Source organism: Passer domesticus, chromosome 28, assembly GCF_036417665.1.
Source record: "Passer domesticus isolate bPasDom1 chromosome 28, bPasDom1.hap1, whole genome shotgun sequence".
NCBI classification, from domain to species: domain Eukaryota; kingdom Metazoa; phylum Chordata; class Aves; order Passeriformes; family Passeridae; genus Passer; species Passer domesticus.
In genome coordinates this window covers 3,417,970-3,444,787 of record NC_087501.1, presented here as the reverse complement: position 1 = coordinate 3,444,787, position 26,818 = coordinate 3,417,970, and the positions used below count along the sequence as shown (strand labels likewise).

At 46.3% G+C, this 26,818-nt stretch overlaps 1 long non-coding RNA gene across 1 annotated transcript; it reads right to left on the bottom strand.

Annotated features, from left to right (window-relative positions):
- Nucleotides 1-6,667: 6,667 nt before the first annotated feature.
- LOC135287188 (uncharacterized) lies at nt 6,668-12,052 on the bottom strand. Its single transcript, XR_010351011.1, has 3 exons — nt 11,866-12,052; nt 9,092-9,244; nt 6,668-7,096 (listed from the first exon to the last, which is right to left on the bottom strand). It is a non-coding gene; the product is annotated as an uncharacterized LOC135287188 (long non-coding RNA).
- Between the last annotated feature and the right edge of the window lie 14,766 nt (nt 12,053-26,818).

Genomic DNA, 26,818 nt, shown 5'->3' with positions numbered 1-26,818 from the left:
AGTTTTGTTCTGTTTCTTAGGGGGAGAAATTGGTGTGGGCAGGAATCTCCCTCCCTGAGTGCACTGACAGTAATAAATGAGTCCAATTACTTCTGCTGGAGTTTTTAAAATTCACTGGTGTTTGTGCAAACACTCCCACGTACACGGGGAGTTCTGCAGGGATTAGATCCTTAACCAAGCATGAGAACTGTGCAGGATAAATCCACACGAACACAAACCACCCCAGGGAGCACAGGAACACAACCAGCCCTGCATGAGCCACGTGGATCTGTGTCCATCCAGCTCCTGGGGCAGAAATTCCAGACACAGGAACAGAATCAGCCCTGGATAAACCACATGGATCTGTGTCCATCCAGCTCCTGGGGCAGAAATTCCAGACACAGGAACACAACCAGCCCTGGATAAACCACATGGATCTGTGTCTATCCAGCTCCTGGGGCAGAAATTCCAGACACAGGAACAGAATCAGCCCTGGATAAACCACGTGGATCTGTGTTCATCCAGCCCTGCATGAGCCATGTGGATCTGTGTTTATCCAGCTCCTGGGGTAGAATTCCTGGACACAGGAGCAGAATCAACCCTGAATGAGCTGCAAATTCTGTGTTCATCCAACTCTGGGGCAGAAATTCCAGACACAGGAACAGAACCAGTCCTGGATGAGCCATGTGGATCTGGGTTCATCCAGCTCTGGATGAACCACGTGGATCTGTGTCCATCCAGCTCCTGGGGCAGAATTCCCAGGCACAGGAACAGAACCAGCCCTGGATGAGCTGCAAATTCTGTGTTCATCCAACACAGGGACAGAACCAGCCTGGGATCAGCCACATGGATCTGTGTTCATCCAGCCCTGCATGAGCCATGTGGATCTGTGTTTATCCAGCCCCTGGTGCAGAACTCCTGGACACAGGAGCAGGATCCCAGAGCTGCGGGCAGGATCCCGGAGCTCTGCGGGAATTAATTTTTGAGTGAAATCATTCAAAATCTTCATCCGCCGCCCCTGGGTGGCGCTGCGCAGCCGTCCCAAACTCCGCCAAATCGGGGATTTGGGGAAGGAAAACTTCAACGAGATGGGCCCGACATAAAGCCGGGCCTTGCTAAGCTCCAGCAGCTAAGCCTGACACCAGCGTGCGCGCCTTGGCCATGCCGCGTGGGGGTGACATTCCTGGGAGTGGGGTGACATTCCCGGGGTGACATTCCTGGGACTGGGGAGGACATTGGGGTGACATCCCCGGGGTTGGGGGTGACATTCTCAGGATTGGGGGTGACATTCTCGGGATTTGGGATGACATTCCTGGGGCTGGGGGTGACATTCCCAGGATGAGGGGGGACATTCTTGGGATTGGGGTGACATCGGGTTGACATTTCTGGGATTGGTGTGGGGGGGGGACATTGGGGTGACATTCTTGGGATTGAGGGTGTCATTCCTGGGGCTGAGGGTGACATTCTTGGGCTAGGTGTGACATTCTTGGGATTGGGGGTGACATTCCCAGGTCTGGGGGAGACGTTCCTGGGATTGCGGGTGGCATTCCCGAGGTTGGAGGTGACATTCTCAGGACTGGGGTTGACATTCCCGGGATTGGGGGTGACATTCCCAGGTCTAGGTGTGACATTCCTGGGATTGAGAGTGACATTCCTGAGGTTGTAGGTGACATTCCCAGCTCCTTGGCCAGCTGTGATCCCAAATCCCACTGGCAGGACCGACCCTCCAGAGCCTCCTGAGGTCACCCAGGAGCTCCAAGCTCCCAAACCCACTTTGCAGAGAGTCTGGAATAAAAAATGTTTAAAAAAATGTTTTGAAAGACTCAGAAAAAACCATGAAAAATGAAAAAAACTCCGCGTTCTGTCTCCTCCTCCAAAAGCAGAAACTGCTTTAGTTTTTAAATCATCAGCTCGTGCTGTGACGCCCACGAGAATTCGCTGACAGAGCTCATTTTCTTCTTTTTTATTTTTTTTCTTTCGTTTATTTCAGGATTTTGGCTGCTGAAGGGACAGACCGCGGGGTTTGGGAGGGGAGGAGGGACAAGGACACGGGAGGAGGAGCAGGGAAGTGTCACAGGGACTCTGCAGAGGGAGGTGGGGAAGGATTTGCTGTATTCAGAATTCAGTGTTCAAATTAATATTTGGATTATTTTACTAATAGAATAGTACACAATATTATTATCTAATAATTATACCAATATAATATAATATAATATAATATAATATAATATAATATAATATAATATAATTAATATAATATAATGTAATATAATGTAATTAATATAATATAATATAATATAATATAATATAATATAATATAATACAATATAATATATAATGTAATATAATATAATATATAATGTAATATATAATATAATATAATATAATATAATATAATATAATATAATATAATATAATATAATATAATTAATATAATATAATGTAATATAATGTAATTAATATAATATAATATAATATAATATAATATAATATAATATAATATAATATAATATATTTTTGATTATTTTAATAATATATATTGCAGAACTCCACCTGAAGGCACTGCAGCTTTTTTTTCTTCAACAGCATTCCCTGAATTTCCCATTCCCAATGCAAATTCCAGCCTCTCACACTTGGCCAACAATTTCCCATTGCACATTTTGAGTAAATCCAACCCAAATTTAGGCAAACACCTGCAGCAGGGAGGCTTTCCAGGAGAAGGAATTTAAGCAGTAAGCGCTGAGGATTATTGAAGTTTTCCCCAGTGAAATTCAGGGATGTTTTTGCTGAAACAGTCCCAGATGATCGCAACGAGAATTTGTTTTTAAGTGGCAAAAACTGACATTACAGAGCGAGGCTGGGAAAAGATGGGAACAGGGATGGGATCTGCTTCGGGGTCTGTTTGCTTTAATTGCAGGTGTGGAACAGAAATATAAAAGTGGCCGGGGAGGTGATCAGCAGAGGGGTCAGCCCCAGTATGGACCGTTCCTGTATTGTAATAAATAATAGATTATCATGAATCACACATATGGCAATCCCATGGTAATTCCATGGGAACGGCTTCCAAAAGGCAGTGGGGCTTCCAACAAGCAGGAAAGCTGGAAATTGTTGAATTGTTCTTCTCTTTCGCAGCCCTGGAGTTGCTTTGAGGCTGAAATCCCAAATTTGGGTGGTGCTGGAGCTTTGCGCATCTTCCTCTTCCTCTTCCTCTTCCTCTTCCTCTTCCTCTTCCTCTTCCTCTTCCTCTTCCTCTTCCTCCTCCTCCTCCTCCTCCTTCTCTTCCTCCTGTTCCTTCTCCTCTTCATCTTCCTCCTCCTCCTCCTCCTCCTCTTCTTCTTTCTCCTCTTCCTGTTCCTCTTCCTCTTCCTCTTCTTCCTCCTCCTCCTCTTCCTCGTCCTCCTCTTCTTCTTCCTCCTCTTCCTCCTCTGCCTCCTCTTCCTCTTCCCCCTCTTCCTCCTCTTCCCCCTCTTCCTCCTCTTCCTCTTCCTCCTCCTATTCCTCTTCCTCCTCCTCTTCCTCTTCCTCTTCCTCTTCCTCTTCCTCTTCCTCTTCCTCTTCCTCTTCCTCTTCCTCTTCCTCTTCCTCTTCCTCCTCCTCTTCCTCCTCCTCTTCTTCTTCTTCCTTCTCTTCCTCCTCCTCTTCCTCCTCCTCTTCCTCCTCTTCTTCCTCCTCTTCTTCTTCTTCCTCCTCTTCCTCTTCCTCTTCCTCTTCCTCTTCCTCTTCCTCTTCCTCTTCCTCTTCCTCCTCCTCTTCCTCCTCCTCTTCTTCTTCTTCCTTCTCTTCCTCCTCCTCTTCCTCCTCCTCTTCCTCCTCTTCTTCCTCCTCTTCTTCTTCTTCCTCCTCTTCCTCTTCCTCTTCCTCTTCCTCTTCCTCTTCCTCTTCCTCTTCCTCTTCCTCTTCCTCTTCCTCTTCCTCTTCCTCTTCCTCTTCCTCTTCCTCTTCCCCTTCCCCTTCCTCTTCTTCTTCCTCCTCTTCCTCCTCATTGCCCTGTTTCTGTGGCATTCCCGGGGATCAGGAAATCTCCAAGGACCCTCAGCGAACTCAGGGTTCCTCCTCACTGCTCCTTAAACGTCAAGGAATGACGTAAACTTTTTTTAATAATAAACAAGCGCCGTTCCTGTTCCCTGCTCCTTAATTAAATCCATTTTCCACGACCTGCCAGGCCGTGGTCAAGGAGAACACCAGGAGCTTCCTCTCCTTGGCCATTCCAAGGCCATTCAGCCGCTGTTAAAGGACGCAGAGGCAAGCAAAAAAAAAAAAATTATATAGTCAGTCTTGCTAAATTAGTTTACCTAAAATTGTATGTGTGAGTGATTTTAATCAAAATCTAATTTCCCCTCTTTTTTAGAGTAACCGAAATGAGATTTTTCTAATTTACTTTTCGCGGTTCAAGTTTCTCATAATTCTTCTGTGGTCGTGACAGCCCCGTGAAAAGCGTCTGCTGCTACAAAGCATTAAAAAAAATTAGATTTTCAAATTGATGTGCTAAATTAAAAATGTTTAATGTTTCTCATCAAAGGCACAGGAGTGTGCACAGGGCCCTTGGTACAGTTAGAGGCAGCAGACTTTTTTCATCTGTTTCTTTAATTCACGTTGCAAAGGCAACTCTGCTGTGAAAATTAACGAGCTACAAGCGAAAAGTGTTGTAAAATAGTGTCTTCAGAGGAAATACCTTTTAATTCCTCCCCCTCCCCGGTGCTGCTCTGACCTTAAGGATGTCATCATAAAAATAGATGCTGTGTTCTGTTCCTCACCAAATTCAGGTGGAGTCCCACCCAATCCTGACAGAGAATTTATTTATTTCTTCTTTGAATTCTCTGGGCTTTGCTTGCTAATTCCTGTGGTTTAGGAGATCTGTAAATTGACTTAAAATTATGAATGTGCTCAAATCTGGGTTCCTGACTTCAGCAGCTGCTTGGGAGGTGGCTCCGAGCTGGGCTGGGACCTCTGGGGCAGCTGCTGGTCTGAGGGTGTTTGAGGAGTTCCTGTTCCTGCCAAAACCGAGTTTTCCCTGCTGAAAATTGAATTTTTCTTGGTTTAATTTACAGGAAAGTCCTTGGGAGTTGTGAGCTGGGCTGGGCCTGGCAGGATGAGGAGCTGGGAAAGGTGGAGCAGGTTTGGTGGGTTTGGGTTTGTGGTGGGGTTTCTGCTGGGCCTAAAGGGAAAAAGGGAGAAGATCCTTGAGGAAACTGAGAAAATCCTTGAGGAAATGGAGAAAATCCTCGAGGAAATTGAGAAGATCCTTGAGGAAATTGAGAAGATCCTCAAGGAAATGGAGAGGATGCTCAGGAAATGCAGAATGTCCTTGAGAAAATGGAGGAGGTCCTTGAGGAAATGGAGAAGGTCCTTGAAGAAACAGAAAAGGTCCTTGAGGAAATGGAGAAGATCCTCAAGGAAATGGAGAAAATCCTCAGGAAATGGAAATAATCTTCAAGGAAATGGAGAGGATGCTCAGGAAATGCAGAATGTCCTTGAGAAAATAGAGAAGGTCCTTGAGGAAATGGAGAAGATTTTCAAAGAAATGGAAGAGATCCTTGAGGAAAAAATCCTCCAAGAAATGGAGAAGATCCTCAAGGAAATGGAGAAATTCCTCAGGAAACAGAAATGATCCTGGAGGAAATGGATAAAATCCTCAAGGAAATGGAAAAGATGATTGAGGAAATTAAGAAAGTCCTTGAGGAAACAGAAAAGATCCTGGAGGAAATAAAGATCCCCAAAGAAATGCAGAAAATCCTCAAGGAAATGGAGAAAATCCAACACCAGCCTCGTGGTGCGGAGAGCAGTAGAGCAGCTTCAGAGCCAGCCTGAAAAAGCTGAAAAACCCCAATTTTGGTGGCACAGGGAAAAACTGGAGCCCCTTTTACGGGCCAGGACCATCCCTGCCCCCAGGGACCTGTGACATTCCGTGGGGGCTGCAGGGGGGTCACGTTCAGCGCTGATCGTTCCAAAATAAACATTCCAAACAGCACCTGATAGATAATTTGAAAGGTGGAGAGGCAGAAAATGAATCCCTGTAAAATACTGCCTGGCAAATTAAAAGACATCATCGATTCTATTAGCTAATTTTCCAAATTAAGTGTTGCTAATTGCCCGAGATAGTGTTTGTTTGGAACAGCCACTGCACCGAGGCTGGGCTAAGTTTGCAGACTGACAGGCAGAGTTGCTAAATAAATTTGTTTTTCCTTCTCCTCCACCCAGGATTTGTTTCTGAGGTACCTCAGGCCATCCCTGAGCTCTCCACCACCTGGGCTGGATTTATCTGTGTGCAGAAAAGGCTCCAAGAAAACTTCCCAAAACTTCTGCAGAATCACCAAAGGGGGTGGATCTGGCCCAGAGCTGCCCCGTGAGGGTCCCAAACTCAAACTGCTCCTGCACTTCTGCTCCTCTCCTTCCAAACCAGCCCAGGAGCTGCTCCCCAGAGACATTTTGTTGAAATAAAGCTGGAACCAGAGCATTTCAACATTCCATGAGTTTTATATCATTAGAAATAAACTCAGTTTTGCTGTGCCTGACCCTGATGTCTTGGCCAAGTTTTCAACACCAGGCCCAAAAATATGAGATCAAAAAATGGTCTGAGCTTCACCTGGTGCAGGAGGCTTCGCTCACCCCAGAAAATAAGGAATTTCTCAATCCATTGTGCCTTTTCCCCAGCACAAACAGCATTTTCCAAGTGCTGGACTCGCTAATTAATAATATTTGCAGTGGTTTCATTGAGTGTGGGAGATGAAGGAAAGGAAACAAATTCCTGGAGCTGCTCCTGTGGAAAAGTCTCTGCAGCTTCCCCTGGCCACGCCAGGAGCTGCAGGGGCCAGGAATGGGCTGGTGACACGTGAGAAGAAGCACGGGTTCCGTTTCGAGCTGTGTTTAGAGCACCAAGGGATGAATTACCCTAATTGGTGTGTTAGTCTCAGTTACACAGAGTAATCACCACAGGCCGCCTCTGTTTTCATTAGAAATTTAATTAAGTTTATCAATGTTTAGCTTCTTTGGCCTTGTTTTCCACCACCTTCCGCAGGCTTTGCTTTGTTTAATCAATATTTTTAGTGAGATGGGAGGGAAATGTTCTGCCAGTGCACCTTGGTTGTCATTTTCCATTTTTTTCCCTCCTGACACAAATCTGTTGGAAGCAGAGCAAGTCAGGGATTCACTTTTGACTCAAATAAAGAAGTTTTCTCACTCCAGTAACGCCACCAAACCCTTCCCCACCACACCCTGGGCATTTCTGACCACATTTCTCTAAAACACCTGGGAACTTCAGGACCCCAGGGAAAACCCAAACCACAAAAATCAGAAACTTCTGGCCAATTTTATCCCAGGCAATGATTCCTGGGGCGTTCAGGAGCCAAAGAGCTCCCCCTGAGCGCTGAACCCTGGCGTTTAATGCCTGTCTGGGCTTCAATTTTCCCGTTTCGCTGCTATTTTCATCCTTAAATCTCGTGGCAATTTAGCAATCTATTGACATCAGGGTGGTATTTTTTTTCCCCCCTAAACACACTCTGCCGGCTGCATAATTCAGCCTCGCACACGAACTGGGAGCTGTTTGCCTCGGCTGTAATTTCAGCACAAAGGCACCCCCCTGCCAAGTGCCATTTAGGCTGGGGAGGCAATTCTCCCTCCCTGCTGCCCTAATGGAGCAGCTCATTTGCTAAATAACCATCCCAGCGCCCATTTTGGGGTTTTTTTTGTCCTTCCCACCCCTTCCTCCCCCTCGCTGGCGCACATCAGAGCTGCCAGGCTGAAGGAGCCTCTTTGGGAAGCTGTTAGGAGCGGGGAGTTCTCATCTGAAATGTCACAATAAAGCAATATTCTCCTCTGCCAGCTGCACAACAGGTCACAGCGACAGCAAAACAGCCAGCGAGATAAAATGATGCATTACAGGGGTCAGAAGGGCAAGAAAATGACACTTTTTAAAGCCTCAGGGTTTTTGTTTGAGTTTTAAAAAATTATTTTATTTTAAATTTATTTAAATTTTTATATTTTCATTTATTTTAAATTTTATTTGTTTTATTTTTTATATTTTCTATTTTAAATTTTATTTATTTTATTTTTTATACTTTCTATTTTATTTATTTTATTTTTATAATTTTCTTTATTTATTTTTAAATTTTTATTCATTTTATTATTTATATTTTAAATTTGATTTTTAATTTTTTTTTTTTTGAAAAGTTATTTTCATTTTGGTGAGAGTGCCATGGCTCATCAGTGTTGGTTTTGTTCCAAAGCAGTTCTGAGGTCGCAGATTTGTTCTTCCTCTGCTCCAACCTCAGCCCTCACCCCTAATCCCAGTTCAGCAAAGCTTTTCCTGAGTTCTTGGGAGTGTGGGACACTGAAGGTTTGTGCTGTTCAAGGTGTGAAAAACGCCAATCACTTGTTTTTAAAATTTAAAATTTTAAAGTTTAAAAATTTAACCAATAAAATGGTTACAAAAACAGTAATAAAATTAGAGTAATAAAAATTTGGACAATCAGGATTAGGACAATATGAGACAATAAAAACAAAGAGTTACAGATAGTCAGGGTACCTTTTTCTGGGCAAAATAAGCCCAAAAAAGGATCCACATTAACAGAGGATTAACCCTTACAAGCAACAGCCTGTTGTGTACTCATACACCTCATTCATGATGCATAAATTCCATTCAAACAAAGGAACATGAAGAGAATTTCCTGAGAAATTTTAACAACTGGTAAAGAACTGGTGCTTTTTTCCCAAACATATATTAAAAAAACATAAATAAATTTCATCAATATGAGTAAAAATCACTCTCAATGCTGGAAAAACACTGATCATGTAACTTTTACAAGAGTAATTCTTAAAAAGTGGTTAGGGGAGCTGCATATCTGAGAAAGAAGTTTGAAGTTGCTCTACACAAGTGAACAAAGGCACTATTTACAATTTACAAGATTTCAGGCTATTTAAGTAATATTTCATTTTATTCTCTGAAGAGCCACACTTTGATTTTGTTCTGAACTTACACTAATATATTTAGCAGCACAAGCCAATATACTAAACCACTCTGATTATTTAAAATATTATGGGGTTTTCAGTGTTATTTAGAAAGAATTTATGTCAGTGTAAAAGGATATTGGAGATCCAGAGAAAAAATCCAACCAACCTCTCTCATGGTCAATGGGAAGAAAGGAGAGCCAGCCTTGTAACAAGATTTCTATCTATACCAGTTTTCAAATGCATACGGGCTTGAGAAATACAGAAATTATTTTTCTTATTTTCTGTTAACTTCTTCTGAATCCTGACGGCATCTTCAGGGCTGAGCAAAGCAAGAAGAAGTTAATTTCTTCTGATAACAGGGCAATAAATTCTTTTTCTCTGAAAGATTTAGGTGTCCTGTGGCTCCTCTCTGGTGCGAGTACCTCATTTCCCTCTTTAAAAAAATATCCCACATACAGTTTCTATTTTAACTTTATGTTATTACCTGAAACTATATTTAACACACTACTTAAGAAAATTAATACAGCACAACTTTCTACCATAACACACATAATATTCACTTTAATATTTGAGAAAAGGCAATCATAAAATACGCATTTTTCACAAAGATGGGGCTTGAGGCGACAGGAGGCACGGCAAAAACTCATCCAATAAATGGATTTATTGACTGATGAATGCCCAAAACGAAGCCATGGGGTGGCCCTGCTGACCCTCGCAGGATTCCTCGGGGAAAGGGCAGGAACAACACATGAATTCCGTGCTGGAATGATCTCCGGGTCTGCCTGGAGTGTCAGGTTGTTAATTACCCTGAGAGCTCTGCTGATGGCTGTTATTACAGGCAATTTTGTGCTCTCAAGCACTGCAGACCAGAGCTGTGTAAACAAAAAAAAAAAAAAAAAAAAAAAAAAAAAAAAAAAACCAAAAAAAAAAAAAAACCAAAAAAAAAAAAAAAAAAAAGAATGTTGCTGGGTCTGGGTCAACGCCCTGGGCAGGAGGAGGAAAATCCAGAATATTCCCAGCAGAATATTCCCAGAGGGATGAGGGTGCTCCAGGAGAGGTGCTGGAAGCTGAGTCTGGATCCTGCAGAGCTCCCACGCTGGAATAATTCCAGCCAGCACTCAGGGCAGCTGGGAATGCAGGAATAAACAATTCCTGTCATCCTCACCCCTCTGGAAAATCGTGGATTTTTTACACATCAGTAACCTCAGGAGCTCCTGGTGTTGAATCCATCTTGAGGCATCAAAATCTCACCTTGTGAGGCTGTAGAGCTGCCCTTCCCACCAAAACAGGTTTGGTAACACCAAAACACATTTTATAACACCAAAGCTGCTCTTCACACCAAACCAGATTTGATAACACGAAAATAGCTTTGGTAACACCAAACTTGCCCTTCCCACCAAAATAGATTTGATGAAACCAAAGCTGCCCTTCACACGAAAACAGCTTTGGTAACACCAAAACATATTTTATAACACCAAAGCTGCTCTTCACACCAAACCAGATTTGATAACACCAAAACAGGTTTGATAACACCAATCCTGCCCTTCACACCAAACCAGATTTTATAACCCCAAACCAGACCTTCACACCAAACCAGATTTGATAACACCAAACCAGATTTGATAACACCAAACTTGCCCTTCCCACCAAAATAGATTTGATGAAACCAAAGCTGCCCTTCACACGAAAACAGCTTTGATAACACCAAAACAGGTTTGATAACACCAGTCCTGTCCTTCACATCAGATTTGATAACCCCAAAGCTGCCCTTCAAACCAAACCAGATTTTTTAACACCAAAGCTGCCTTTCACACCAAACCAGATTTGATAACACCAAGCCAGAATTTACAACACAATCCTGCCCTTCCCACCAAACCACATTTGATAAGGGTGGATCCAGCCCTCTGCTCCCACAGGGAAATCCCACAGAGCTCTGCAGCACCCAGGAATATCTGGAATAAAGAAAAGGAATTTCTGCTCCACAGACTCCACAGGATGCACCCCTGGCTCCGAACAAGGGGATGATGATGAATTTCCAGATTTCCTCTGGAAATCTGTTGCATTTTCTGTCCAGAAACAGCTGGAGAATCCCAAGGTCTGGGAGCGTTGGGAAGGGGTTTGGGAGCCCCAGTCCCACACTTCACTGAGGAAATCCCCAGCTGAATTCTGAATTCTCCCTTTGGTTCTGCCCTGCTGCATCAATCTGAGGGGAAAATTGTTTCCAGTCAATTTAAGGGTTTTTTTTAATGCATCCAGAGAGGTGTAAAATAACTCTGGACTAAACAGAAATCAATTCCTGCCTGTCAAGAGATCAGAAATCCACCTGGGCTCTGTGCCTGGTGTCTGTGGGGCTCAGGACCTGCTCGTTAATGATAATTAGCGGGAACTGAGGGGATTTTTAATCAGATGCTGGGGGTTTGTGTGATGTTGATGCTCACACAAGAGGAGGTGCCAGGGAATGTTCTGGAACCTGCAAAGCCCCACTGCAGGGCTCTGCTCTGCCCCAGCCACACCAGTTGTTTTCACTCCTGGTTTATTATTTATTAATAAACTCCTGGTTTGTTCTCCATGGAGCTCTGGGGATGAAAGAGCCCCAGCTGCACAATCCCAAAACTCAGATCCTGATCACTCCCAAAAGCTCAGACAAGTCTGAAACGCTCCTGGAGTGAATTTTGTAATGGTAATTTTTTATTTCAAAAGCCTTTTCTGTGTTAAAAGCAGGACAAAACCACTTCAAGTTTCCTTTTGCTTTTTTTCCTCCTCCAAAAAGACCTTTTTAAACCCAATGAACCTTTCTGATGGAGGCAGCCTCGGTGTTTTGAACAGAACATCCCAACAGGCCTGACATCCTCCAGCCTCTGGTACCCAGTGAAAAACCTCTTTATTCTGCCTCTAAACAGCTCTTAAAGAGTCTTTGAAGCCGCCACCTCAAAGATTCACCATTAATTTTTGGCGAATTAATTCTTTCCCTTCATTGCAGCCCTGATTTATTCCCAGCTCCAAAAAGGAGAAGCTTCTGGAAGCTGCCCTAGGGGGCCCTGCCAGGCCAGGCCCTGCTCCCTTCCTTGTGCTTCATTTGCATTTTGAGTTTTTGGAAATCAGGGAGGGGATCTCTGCTGCTCTGCCCTCTCCTCTTCAGCAGCAGGGAAATCACAATTTCTTTTCCTTAAGTTTCCTTTTATTTTCCATTACAATGCAGGATGGGGCCTCTTTATTTCTGTGTTTCCTGAGATCACTGAAAAAAACCCTCTTCATCCACAGCTCCAGAGAGAAGCTTTTATTTAGCTAGGAATTTTTATTTAGCTAGGAATTTTTATTTAGAAGAATGAAAACCATGAAGATTTCACTCAGGTTTTAGTTTTATATCTTTACCTCCACCCAGTATCAAGCATTAATTGCTGCCTGCTGGACTGTTGGTGATTATGAATGATTTATAAATGCTGACCTGCTCTGAGTTTTTGGGGAGTTTTCAGCTGTCTCTGGCTGGCCTGTGCCAATTCCTCAGGTTTTTTTTTGACATTGTTTATTCTTGTTTTAGTTGGGCAGTTTGGGACAGAAAGCTGAGCTGAACCCAGAGCAGAGCAGGAGGAAAAAGCTGGAAAAAAGCTGAGATGAGGATCTGTGTGTGGTGGGACCTCACAGCATCAAAAATTCATCCCGTGCTCTGGTTGGGATGGAGATGCAGCAGGACAAGAGGTTGTTCTGAGGCAGGAGCTGTCAGGGAGGGGCTCCCTGAGCAGCAGCAGCACTTCAGCCATGTCTGGAGTGAGGAATGAGGGCTGGAAAATCAGGGAGAAGGAGTTTTTCTGCAGCCTGGGCTGGAAGATGTGAAAATAAATGTAAAAAAAAAAGTAAATCCCAGCCCTTCTGCAGGGAGGAAAAGCAATTTAATGTGCAGCACAAGGGCAGGACAGAGAGCTCCAGGTGCACGACCCAGAGCTCCTGCCCTGAGTTATTGCTGCTGGAACTGCTGCCTGGGGAGGGCTGGCCTGGACCAGAGACACAGAAAAAAAAGCAGGGATTTATTAAAAGGATCTCCTCAATGGATCCACCTCGGGCAGCACCAGAGCCCAGCTAGGGCTGCACCCAAGATGAACCAAAATGGTCCCGAAATGAACCAAAATAGTCCCAAAACGAACCCAAGATGAACCAAAAATGGTCAAAAAATGCACGAGCTCTCAGGAGGTCTCTCACTTTGATCAGCTCTGCTCCATGTGCAGATTGCAGTCCATTGTCCAATTCCAGCTGCAGCCCCTGCAGTCCCATCCTTGTTTTTCTCTCTCCAGCCCACGGGGTTTGTGCTCTGGGGCTGAGATTTGGATCATTTGTCCTTGGTCTTCAGCTGGAGCAGGAATTGTTTTGTCCCCTGCTCTGTGCAGAGAGCTCCCCATCCATATGAACCCAGCCCCACACACTAAAGCAGCTCAGAACCTGAAAAACAGAAAAGCCAAACCTGAGGCATCAGAGCAGGTGGCAGGAAACAGCCAGGCCTGGTCCCTGACATCCCCCAGTGGGAAATGGGATTTTCCCTCCTGCTGCTCCATGCCAGGCTCCCTTTGGTGCTGCTGGCAGCTCAGCCCAGGGCAGGCTGGAATTTCCTCCTTTTGGCAGTGGTTTTGTGACTGAGAGGAATGACAGATTTGTCTTTCTAAACAAGCTGTGGGTCTGCTGGTAGATAAAACCAGCACTGGGAGAGAAAAGAAACAATGGGGAGGATTCCACTGATTGATGAATGGAAAAAGATGTTTGCTTTTATAAATAAACTTTAGGGTAGCTGATAAATGAAATTGGGTATTGAAAGATGAAAGAAACAATGGGGAAGAAAAACCTCTAAATTCCGTAAGAATTAAAAATTAAAAGGGAGGGTTATACATTATGGGGAATGTTCAGCATCAGGTGTATTGGGGAGTCTGAACCTCTCAAGTGCCTCAGAAATGGGGAAAGAGAGAAGGGAAATGCAGCCAGGAAATTGGGATAAAAGGGAGGCTGCATCCTCCAAAACTTGGAGAGACCCCAGAGGAATGCCCCATGGCCTCTCCCTTTACTGGAATGAAGTTACAGGACTCCTCTGTCTCCTTTTGGACATAAACCTCTGATGTTTGTGGGTTAATTTTCCTGACATGATGGATGGGGAGGATTTGGGGCTGATCTCTGGTTGTCCACACTGTCCCGAGCAGCAGTGGGACAGAAACGTGCTGTCAAAGCAGCAAAAAGCTGCCCTGGGTGTCTCCCAGCTGGGGCTGTGCATGGTTTTGAGGAGGTTGTGGGGCAGGGATTTGCTGCCAGGATTCTGACACTCCACATTCGCTGCTTCCATGGGAATTGATTCCAAAGCTCCTACACTGGATGTTTCCTTGGGCTGGAGCAGAATCATGGATCCATCCCCTTCCCTGGGGATTTTCACAGCCCCTGGAAGGAGCTGTGGCCAGAGAGAGGCCTGAGCACGGCTGCTGGCATTAATTACCAGGCTAATTCCCCCGCTAATTACTGCCTGTGTGAGCTCAGCCTGAATATGAGGATGCAGAAGGGCTCCTCACCCTGCTGTGCTCCAATATCCCCCTGGACACTGAGGAATGGTTACAGGGAATGTTCCAGCCCACACTTGGGCAGGGAGAGGGCAAACCCTCCTGCCAGTGCCCTGGCAGAGAGGAACTGGCCCTGCTGGCAAATTAAACCCAAACTGGAGCTCACTGGGCTCTCCTTCCTGGCAAAAAAATGTCCTTTTTCAAGCCTTTTTTTGCTCTGGCATCTCTTCTCTCTGGCTGTCTCCTCTTCATTGGAGGCTGGGCTGGTTCAGCGACAGCATCAGGAACTGTTTTTTATTTAACTCTGGATTCAAATTTCCTACAACTCTGGACTCAAAATTCTTACAGCTCTGCACTCAAATATCTTACAGCTCTGGACTCCAATTTCTTATAATTCTGGATTCAAATTTCTTACTATTCTGGATTCTAATTTCCTACAACTCTGGACTCAAATTTCTCACAATTCTGGACTCAAATTTCCTACAACTCTTGACACAAATTTCTTACAATTCTGGACTCAAATTTCTTACAGCTCTGGACTCAAATTTCCTACAGTTCTGGACTCAAATTTCTTACAATTCTGGACTCAAATTTCTTACAATTGTGGACTCAAAATTCTTACAAATCTGGACTCAAAATTCCTACAACTCTGGACTCAAATTTCTTGCAATTCTGGACTCAAATTTCTTACAACTCTGGATTCAAATTTCTTACAGTTCCAGACTCAAATTTCTTACAACTCTGGACTCAAATTTCCTACAGCTGGCCCGTGCTTTGTCCCCTGGGCCAGGATTTCAGGGGTGTCACTGGAATATCTCCTGGCAGGTGGACTGAGGGTTGATTTCTCTGTGCTGCTGGAGCAGCTTGAGCTGTAAGAAAGCACTCAGGGAGGGCTCCTTGCAGGAATTGGACATTTTAGAGGCATTTTGGAGAATGAAAGAGATGCTGCTGATTGATTGCAGCCGGGAGGGGAGGAGGCAGCACAAACACAAACAGCTCTGGGCTCCAGCACTCCCCTTCCTCCTTCAGCCTTCTCCAGGTGTCTGATGGAGGAAAAATGGGGAATTCAGGAGGAAAATCCCTCCCTGGGCATTCCCAGGAGCACCCCTGGCCAGGGATGGTGAGGGCAGAAGTTCATCGAGCTGAGGTGGTGATTAAAAGGTTCTCCCTGCCGTGGCAGCTGCTGAAATTGGGATTTTTGTCTCCTGGGGAGAGGCTTTGGTGCAGAGCAAGGGGCTCTGATGGAAACCTGCTTCTCCTGAAGGATCTCGTTCAGTTCTTCCCTTGCAGCATCTCCATAATAAAAACTCCAACTCTCCCCTCAGCTGCTCCCTCTTGCAGTTAGGAGCAAAAGCAAGTGAGACTCTGAATTTCCAAACTATTGTATAGGACTCATGGAAAAACAAGGGGATTCACACTAAAAAAAAAACCCTATTGGCTGAGTTGAATTTTTAAAATTAAATATAAAAATGGAATTATTAAATTAATTTAAATTAAAAATTTTAAATGAATTTCTTAAATTAATTTAAATTAAAATTTTAAAATAAAATTTCATAATCAATTTAAATTAAAATTTAAATTAATTTAAATTAATTAAAAAACCCAAAATTTTAAAATTAAAGTAACATTTGAATTAATTTAAATTAAAATAAAAAAATTAAATTTTTAAATTAAATTTTAAAAAATAAATTTAATTGGTTTTTTTTATCTTGAGGACTTCAAACTGCTGCAGAAGTTGGGCTGCACCAGCCTGGCTGGAAAGCTGGAGGGAGTCCCTGCAGCCAGGGCTGGTTGAGCCCCCCCTCCCCACCCTGCCCAGGAATATTTTCCCTTTCCCCGGGAGGAGCACTAATTGAAATTCATGCTCGCGTGCCTTCCGAGCCGTGAGTCAGAGGAATAAAAGCACTTAATCACTTAATGAAATTATTGCCTCTGCCAGCGTGGAGGGAGCGCGGGGGAAGGGGGAGCAGGGGCTGGGAAAAACAAAAAACGAATCCCCCACAACTTCCCTGAGGGGTGGGCACGGCAGGGGCACTGCCATGTCCCCAGGGGAGCCAGGAGTGTCCCCAGGGGGACCAGGACAGGACATGGGGGACTGGATGTCCCCAGGGGGACCAGGAGTGTCCCAGTGGTGCCAGGACAAGTCAGGGAGGGACTGGATGTCCCCAGTGGTGCCAGGACAAATCAGGAGGGACTGGATGTCCCCAGAGGGGCCAGGAACATCCCAGTGGGGCCAGAACAGACCAGGTTGGAACTGGATGTCCCAGTGGGGTGACGAATGTCCCAGTGGTGCCAGAACAAACCAGGGGGGAACTGGACATCCCTAATGGTGCCAGGAACGTCCCAGTGGTGCCAGGACAAACCAGGGTAGGACTGGATGTCCCCAGTGGTGCCAGGACAGACCACGGGGGCAATGGATGTCCCTAGGGGATCCAGGACAAGCCAGGGGGACTGGATGTCCCCAGTGGTGTCACTGATGTCCCCAGTGGTGCCAGGAGTGTCCCAGTGGGGCCAGGACAGACCAGGGTGGAACTGGATGTCCCCAGGGGTGCTACTGATGTCCCCAGGGGTGCCAGAACAGACTGGGGGAGACTGGATGTTCCACTGGTGCCAGGAGTGTCCCAGTGGGGCCAGGACAGACCAGGGTGGAACTGGATGTCCCCAGTGGTGCCGGTGATGTCCCCAATGGTGCCAGGACAGACCACGGGGGCACTGGATGTCCCTAGGGGATCCAGGACAAGCCGGGGGGACTGGATGTCCCCAGTTGGTGTCACTGATGTCCCCAATGTCCCAGTGGTGTCAGGACAGACCAGAGGGGGACTGGATGTCCCCAGTGATGCCAGGAGTGTCCCAGTGGTGCCAGGTTCTCCTGCCAACACCCCAGAGCTGCCTGTGCTCCCTTGGCCACCTCACCTGCTCCTGCCTGGCTGGGACTGAGCATGAGCACTCCAGGAATTGATTCTTGTCTCTTAGAGACTGAGAAGAGCCTGGAGACTCCTTCAGATGGAAAGCCCCTTGTAAAAAACCAAAAAACCCCCAAAAAACCAAAAACCCAACCCAAAGCAAGCAGGAAACATGAATGATTTATCTCTCGCTGCCATTATTGCATCAGGTTTAAATTCCTGCTCCCAAATCATTTCTCGTTAGGCTGTGCTGTCATCTCTGCCCCACAAGGAGCTCTCCTGCTCTGCTGCCTGCTGGACTTCAGTCACTCTGGATTTATGGGGGTCCTCTCCCCCATCCCAGCCGGCAGCTGCATCACTCTGGACTAAATTAAATCGTCTCAAAAATAAAAAAGCCAAAAAGAAAAGGAGCAAATTGATAAGAAATTTAAAATCACTGCGCTGAATTTGTTTGAATCTTGAAGCTGTGAAGTGCTCCAGCTGCAGATCCCACACTCCTGAGTGATCTGGGGGATTCCTGGGGTGAATTTGGGGGTGAATTTTCTGCCCCTTTTTATTATTTCCCCTATTTAATATTTTCCCCCTTTTACTATTTCCCCCCTCTTTATTATTTCCCCCTTTTAAAATATTTCCCCCTTTTAATATTTCCCCCATTTAATATTTTCACTCTTTTTAATATTCCCCCTTTTTATTATTTTCCCCTTTCTAATATTCCCTTGCATTTAGTATTTCCCCCCTTTTTATTATTCCCCCCCTTTTTGTTATTCCCCCCTTTTTAATATTTCCCCCCTTTTTATTATTTTCCCCCTTTTTAATATTCCCCCCATTTTTAATACTCCCCCCATTCTTATTATTGATTTCCCCCCTTTTTAATGATTTCTCCCCTTTTATTATTTCTCTCTACTTTTAAAAACAATTTCACTGTTAACCCTTTAGCCTCCCCCAGGAGCTCAGAGGTCCAAACTCCTTTTCAAGGCGCAGGAGCCTCAGGTTTGAGCACGGATTTAACCTCTGACCCTTCCGAGATATTTAGGGGAGGTTTTTGTTTCCCTTTGTGGGGTCTCTGTTGGCACCAGCTCATCTCCACTCTGGGTTTGGATAATTTGAATTTGTCCTTTAGGAGTTGTGACCCCAGGCTGAGGTTTCTCTCCCTGAGTTGTTTGTGGATTTGTGCATAATTTAGAGCTCAGTTATTTTATATTCAGGGCAAAGCTTTTTCAAGCGTTGAGAATGAATTGTGAAATTTAATATATATTAAAAAAATAAAATAAAATTAAAAAATGAAGTAACTTATAAAGGGAAAAATAAGTCTGGGTTTGAGGAAGAAAGCGGAAAGTAAATAAGGAGGATTATGCCAGAGCCTGGGGATAGAAATGTAATAAAATGCAGAATTGAGACACAAACAAACTGATGGGAGCTCCTCGGCCACTCAGCATTGATGGGAGAGCAGCGGGGAGGGGAGGGGGCTGCTCCTGGGGCAGAAATCAGAAAAGTGCCCGGGGGGGGTCTGTCCTCATCCCTGCCCCAGCACAGAGGGGTCGGGACACAGGAACCACCCTGGAGGCTCCCGGGGCATTCCAGGGATTCCTGGGGGCATTTCTGCTTCTTCTGCCCCTCACAAAGTTTCATTCCCTACAATGGGGGCCGGTAGAGGAGGGAAAATATTTTTATTGTCTCACAAACTTCCAAATTTAAGCCTTTTTTTTTTTTTCAGGTAAAAACTGCAAGCAATTCAATTCCCAATTTAGCTGGTTTTCCAGGAGAACCTGACAAGTGTTCCTTGACAAAGAGCTTTGAGCCATAAGGAGAATAAATGTGAGGCTAATCCCAATTAATGTGTGCAAACAGAAGCCTTAAAACACCAGGTCTCTGCTTAAAATGCCCCTTTCCCCCTCCCGTGCTCACTAAAACCTAGCCAGAGCAGCGGGGAGAGCTGAGCTGGGAATTTTGGAGTTTATCAGCCCAAAACCAGCACGAGCAAAGTGGTCAGACACAATTTCTCAGCCGAGGAGAGCCGGCCTGTCAAATTACCAGCAGCGGGGCAGGAGGCTGGAAATCAATCCGAGCTCCCCGAGCAGCCAGGGAGCGCTGCAAGAAACACAGATTTGTGTAAATACATTTTCAGGGGGGTCAAAACATTATTTTTGCTCCTTGCAATGTGTCTGGCTGGCTTCAAGCTGTTCTCCACTCTGAGGAAACATCGATTTTATTTATTTTAATTTTTTTTTATTAGTTTTTTTGTTGTTGTGGTGGCTGATTTTTAAGCTGAAAAGGGCCCAGCTTTGCTGGGCTTGGCCTCGTCCAGGATTCTCTGCCACGAGCTGTGGGTTTGGGCAGAGCTTTAATTAGCATGGTTTGACAGGAATATATCAGCAGTTTTTCACGGGGCATTGCTGCTCATTGTCTCTGCAGCCTGCAATCCAATCACTGCCAAATAAACAGGGGCTTTTAAACCCTTTTTTCCCCCTCAAAACAGCATTGATTTTTCAGCTCTGGAGCTGGGAATGTGCTGAGTGTAAGAGGGAAGGGGTCGGGAGGGGATTTTCTGTGCAAAGAAGCAAGAAATGGGTCATGGGGAAGGCTGAGAGGACAAGAGGCTGCCAGGGAGGTGAATTTTTATGGAACAGCAACAGCGGGGTGACAAAAGCACCCGGGGACTCTCCTCCACTCTCCTGAACGCAGCTCCCAGCACCAGCAGCTACTGGAGTGAATTCCTCCCCAGAGGGGCTCCGATGAGAGGGAACAGGGCTGGATTTTGGGAGCAATTAACGAGAAGGAACAGGGCTAGATTTTGGGAGCAATTAACCTGAAATTCTGCAGTTTCTTTCCTCGGGCCTCGAGGGAGTGCTGGGTGATGGGCTGGGTGGCTGCTGCTCCATCTCCAGGGCTGGCAGCTCAAGTGGGGTTCTAAAAGCCTGAAATTCAAATTGGATTTTAAAAGCCTGAGATTCAAGGGGAGAGGAAGGGGTTTGTCAGCTTGTGGCAGCTGGAATGAGGATGTTTTTGGGGAAAGGAGGCACCTGGGTGCTCATCCTGAGGTGTTTTTTAGAAAAAAAAAGGTTTGAGGCCAGTTCTCACAGCAATTATTGTAACCCAGCTGCTGGAGATGTGTCCTTTGAGAGTTGTCCAAAATAACAGGCAAAGCTGAGCAGTGGTCGGGAATTTTGGACAGTTTTGTACAGAAAACAACCGCAGACATTTTTTGGGAAATGACTACTTTGAGAAAAGCTCCAGCTGGTTTTTTCATTCCTTGTCAGTGTTTTGGAAGGTGAATTTCCTTCAGGCTGAAGCAGCCTGGCCCCCAAGCTCCACGTCCAGGGATTTGAGATCATTCCGATTTCCCTCTCTCGCTGTCCTTCCGCTGTTTTTAGCAGAATAAATCACTCCTGCTTGCAGGAAAAAAACCCAAAAACGTGAATTAATTGTGCCTCTAAAACCAAACGAGGAGGGAGATTGACAAAAAGCACTGGTCCAAGTTTCCCCTGCTTGTCACAGAGCCCTGTTTCTCCTGGTGGCCTGTCTTGGGCTCAGCTTTCCCATCTGTTAAACGCTGCCTATAATTAGCCTGTCTTTCACAACTTTTCAGCGTTTGGCACTTCTGCTCCTGCTCCTGCTGTATTTTCATTCCTGGGGAATAAATGTGAGAACAAAACAAATTACCAGCCATCCTAATTCCTGCGCTTTTCTTCTTTTTCTTTTCCCTTTCCCTCTGTCCTGGCCTGGAGCTGGAGGGTCTCAGCCCCCACGGGTGAGGTGACCTTGGGGACATTTCCAGCGGGGTTTGGGCAGCACCAGCAGGTTCTGCAGGGGGCTGGGGGAGGATTTGTCCCCTCAGCACTGAAATTCAGGTTTAGGACAGAGAATGAGGGGCTCCTTCCCAGGTTCTGCAGGAAAAGGAACTGAAATTCTTCTTTAGGACAGAGAATGGGGGCTTCTTCCCAGGTTCAGCAGGAAAAGGAAATGAAATTCTGGTTTTGGGTGTGGAACGAGGGGCTCCTTGCCAGGTTCAGAAGGAAAAGGAACTGAAATCTTGGTTTAGGGTGAGGAACGAGGGGCTCCTTGAGCAGGAAAAGGAACTGTGGGGCAGAGAGGTTTTGCTCCTTTGGAATGTGGTTGGGGATTGTTCACCCACAGGTGATTGTTTCATTGGGTTTGGTGTGAGTGTTTTCACTCTTCGGTCAATCAGAGCCAAGCTGTGTCAGACTCTGGAGAGAGTCACGAGTTCCATTATTATCTTTTCAGCATTCTGTCTGTATCCTTTCTGTATTCTTTAGTATAGTTTAGTATTCTTTAATATAATATAGATCATAAAATAATAAATTAGCTTTCTGAGAACATGGAGTCAGATTCATCATTCCTTCTTTCATTGGGGCACCCCATAAATCCAGCAGGGCTGTGGATGCTGCCTCCTCTCCGGGCTCTGCTGGACTCTGTGCATTAATCCTGAAAATGGAGCTGAGGGGAAGGGCTGATAAATCAAGATATGAGCAGAGTAAGTGCGCTGCTAATGAACACACGTTGTGTGGAATAGTGGCAGCCCGGGAGATAATTTAATTAAAAAGACAAAAGAGGAAGGGAAAAGGGAGGAAGCTCTTTTTTTATAGTTAATTCTGCTAATTGTGAGCTCAGCTTTGCTCTGTCAGCGCAGGAGCTGCCACCTCTCACCCCACACCTCCTTCCCCTCTTCTCAGTCCCTTGGTCTTTGCTCCTTCAAGGAGCCAGGAGGCTTCAGTGGGAGCCTCGAGCTCCTGGGAGCTGTTTTCTCTTCTGAACTTGGCCTGAAATTCCTCTTCCTTTCCTCGTTCCTCTCCGCCAAAGTGCCCCAGAACTCGTTTGGAGTGTGCTCCATGAGGAATTAACACCAGTGCCAGGGATTGTGTTGTTCTTGCTCCAAAATGTTCCTGAAGTGAGGGGAAGAAATGGCACAAATCCGTTGGATTTGGGGTTCCTGGAATTTGGGGTTCCTGGGATTTGGATTTGGGGTTCCTGGGATTGGGGATTCCTTGGATTTGGGGTTCCTGGGATTTGGATTCGGGGTTCCTTGGATTTGGGGTTCCTGGGATTTGGATTTGGGGTTCCTTGGATTTGGATTTGGGGTTCCTGGGATTTGGGGTTCCTGGGATTTGGATTTGGGGTTTCTGGGATTTGGATTTGGGATTTCTGAGCTCTCTCCACTTACAAAAACAATTTGATGGAAACAGAAGTGTTTTGGCAAATCTGAGGCAGGAAAATCAAGATTTGTGTGTCAGACAGGGACATGAATGGGTTGGAAATCCTGATTTGAAAGCATTGAAGACAAAGCAGCTCCACCTCCCCAGCTGGGGGAACTTTGGGCAGGCCAGTGATCCCCAGTTTCTCCCTGGTGTCCCCATGCCAGGAACATTCCTGTGGGGATTTCCAGGCCTTGGGTGACCTCTGAGGGAATCTCCACCCACCACACAGCGCTGTGGCTCAGATTGAGCCGGGCTTAGCAAAACCCTGCTTTAGCCGCTCCCTGCGGCTCTGCCAATTTTGCTAATTTCTGCAATTAGCAAACCCAGATCGAAGGCTCGTCAAGGAAACAAATGAGGATTTGTGGATCACCCACGGAAGGGCTGAGACAATTTCATTAAAGGTGTGAGGAGCTTCTGGAGGAGAATCAGTGACAAGAAATGAGAAGCAGCCAGGAAGGGAGGGGAGATGTGGGAACACAGGGAGGAGTTCCCTTCAAGGCTTAACCAGCCCAGTGAAATAATTTTTTATAGTGATGGGAATTACTGGGAATACTGGTTGAGAGGCTCAGAGCTCATTTCTGATGCAACTTCTGACTTTTGCATTATTAGCTGGTTTCCAGTGGTTTATTTCACCAAAATTTCTTGACCCAGGGCAGATTTTGGGAGAACATTTCCCTTCAGGCTGTTCCCATGGATCAGGCAGGTAAAGCTCAGCTTTAGTGCTGAGCTTTGGGTTAGACCACGCTTCTGAAGGGGTTGTAGAGGGTCTCATTAACATTTTAATCAGCTGGAAGTTGGTTTTAAGAGCTTTAGGAGGGGACAGATGAGCACGGCTGGCAGGGTGAGCAGTGTTTATTCCAAAATGTCCCATTTAGCTGCTATTCCAGTCTTTAAACACCTCACAGGATGGAAATGAGGACTCTAATAATAACAGCAGTAAAACTGAGAGATTTCTCATCTGTTTTACGGGGCTGTTCTAATTAGTCTGGGATTCTGTGGCTGCTGATGGACAGAGCAGGTCAAACCCAGCATCACTGCGGGCAATAATTCGGTTTTCACTCACAACCAGCGCTGGGTTTGGCCTGGAATGCAGAAGGGGGAGCAGGCAGGGAGGATCTGGTGGTGGCAGCAGGGATGGGGAAGGGCTGGGAAGGGCTTGGCTGCCTCGTGTGAGCACTTGGAGTCACTAAAAAGCCATAAAAAGGAGCCACTTTGGTTGGGTTTGGGTCTGTGCTTGGTCCTGCCCCAGGTTTTGCTGCTAATGTCGATTTTAAGGACCAGCAAACGCAGCTTGGCCTGGCTGGGGTTGCAGAGCTCAGGAATGGGATTTTCAGCCAGGCCTGCCTTTGCAAACCGTGTTTGCAAACCCACAGCAGGGCTGTGGAGCTCCCTGGGGTGTTCCCAGGTGAGTTGGGTTCCTGGGAGGTGAAATCTGAATTTGGTTTAAGGAGTTGTGCCCCCTCAGCATGTAGAGAAATCACAACAAGGTTTTCTCCAGCCCCATGGCGCTTCTCAGGGAGGAGAATCCGTGGGATCATTTCCCAGATCCTCTCAGCAGCTTCAGGTGCCCCAGCCCCCCCAGGCAGCCCCACCTCCAAACAGGAATTTCCCGGCGTTTGTAAAAATCCTGCCATTTCCAGAGTGTGTTCTGCATTCCCTCCGGAATTCCCTCAGCATTCCCCATCCCCCTGCTGGCCCAGGGCTGCCTTCAATCCGTAAAAAACCGAGGGGAAAACGTGCAAAGCTGCATTTTACACCCCGGCCCCACAGGGAGAGCAAATCACTCACCCATTTATCTATTGAGACTCAGACCTATTAAAAATCAGAGGGAAGTTCTGCAACCTTTAAATCCTGTCACAGCCCTTTGTGTTCCTGCTGTTGAGCTTTTTTTTTGCTGTGCTCGTGTCATCCAGGGTTGGGGATATTTACAGCACCTAAATCAATGTTGAGGACATGCAGAATATTGAGGGATCAACTCTACTTATTTCTAATGCACTTTAATATTTTGACTGCCCGAGCAGAGTTGGGGAAATCGCTGTGCTGGAATGATAATGAGGAGTTTAACAGTTTTATGATGGTTGGAGAGAACTTTATGGAAGTTGATAAATCTCATCTTGTAGGTTTCAATTTCTCATTCCCTACAGAGAGATGGGCAGAATGCATTGATACTGCATTTCAAATTGGCCAGATCAGGAGGAACAGCAGCTAAAATCCATTACAACCCAATTACATCCATCAGCTGAAGCTGTGTGCATTCACTCGTGAACATCAGCATTTAATCCATAAAGAGGAACTAATGAGAAATTTGAAAATGGAATCCATGCATCAGTGGCTTTGGAGAGATTTTGCTGGGATTAATGAACTGCCAGAACGTTGTCAACACACTGCAAGCCCATTCTCTCCAGGTTTGTTTACTGACCAAAGAAAGATTGCACTGCTTTGTTCTGCCTGTCCCTCAGCCCTGATTTTCTCTGGTTTTGGGTTGTTGTTTTTTTCCCAGAGCAGGAAGGGCCATTTCATCCACTTGAAGGATCAGAGACTTGCTCCTTTTCCATCCTTCTCTCGTGGACATCTGGCAGCTTGGCTGCCCCAGCATCCCTGCAGAGATCTCTGGCACGGGGAGCCAAGGCCACGTGGATGAAAGCAATTTCACAGCAGGGCAGGGAGGGCAGGGTGCCATGGGGGCTTTGGGGATGGTCGGGAGCAGGAGGCTGGCGGGGGAATTGCAGTTTGTGGGGTCCCCGTGATGGATTTGTGATTCTCTGGAAGTGTTTGTGCACACTGGTTTTGTTTGTGCACATTGGTTTGTTTCCAAACCAGGTGTCTTGGTTTGGAAAGAGAGGTGTTTGTTAAGGAAGGCAGGAACCTCCCCTGAAATGGAAAAATGTAAACCCCCTCTCTCTGAATTGCTATAAATCTGAAATTAAGGGGGGAACTCAGGCAAAAGTATGGGAGCAGGAAGAACAGTTCTTTATTAGGGAAGAAAATAAAAAGATAAAATAAACAATGCAGTAAACCAAAACAACACTGACGGAGTTGGAATGTGACCTGACACCCTGTGGGTCAGTGTGCTGGAAGCAGTCCAGTTGGAATTGTGGCTCAGCCCTCCTGCAGTGCCAGGGTGGCTCTGCTGGAGCAGGGATCCTGGAAAAGTCCAGTTGGAATTGTGGCTCAGCCTCCTGCAGTGCCAGGGTGGCTCTGCTGGAGCAGGGATCCTGGAAAAGTCCAGTTGGAATTGTGGCTCAGCCCTCCTGCAGTGCCAGGGTGGCTCTGCTGGAGCAGGGATCCTGGAAAAGTCCAGTTGGAATTGTGGCTCAGCCTCCTGCAGTGTCAGGGTGGCTCTGCTGGAGCAGGGATCCTGGAAAAGTCCAGTTGGAATTGTGGCTCAGCCCTCCTGCAGTGCCAGGGTGGTTCTGCTGGAGCAGGGATCCTGGAAAAGTCCAGTTGGAATTGTGGCTCAGCCCTCCTGCAGTGCCAGGGTGGCTCTGCTGGAGCAGGGATCCTGGAAAAGTCCAGTTGGAATTGTGGCTCAGCCTCCTGCAGTGCCAGGGTGGCTCTGCTGGAGCAGGATCCTGGAGCAGGGTGCAGTCTTCCTCTGAAGATCTAGGGGAAGGGGCAGCTGCTGCTCCTCTGGGAATCCAGTGGAGAAGCCGTGCAGTGTTCCAGAGCTCCAGATTATATCCAGGTAGGAATGCTGGGCTCCTCCCTGGGCTCACATCTCCCAGTGGATGCTGCAGTTGTTATCAGCCATGCAGGGACATTCCACAGCCTGTTATCAGCAGATGTCCCCCAGGAAGGATTGGGTGTGGAAGAGATAAGGAAAACTGCCGGATGGGCAGCTGCCATGCAGATGGCAAACAGAATCCACTGCGCTTGGCAATCCAGGACATGTGGCTGCCCCAGCATCCCTGCAGAGATCTCTGGCACGGGGAGCCAAGGCCACGTGGATAAAAGCAATTTCACAGCAGGGCAGGGAGGGGAGGGTGCCACGGGGGCTTTGGGGATGGTCGGGAGCAGGAGGCTGGCGGGGGAATTGCAGTTTGTGGGGTCTCCCGTGATGGATTTGTGATCCTCTGGAGGTGTTTGTGCAGCCCAGGGAAGGTGAATAACCCCGATGGGAGCTGGAATTGGGGACTGGCAGAGCCTGGGGGCTGCCAGGCAGGGCAGGGTCACTCTGGAGTTTTTGCATCAGGGCAGCCAGAGCAGCTGAGGGTTCTGGTGCTGTGGTATCTGCTGGAGTTTTGGATGCTGA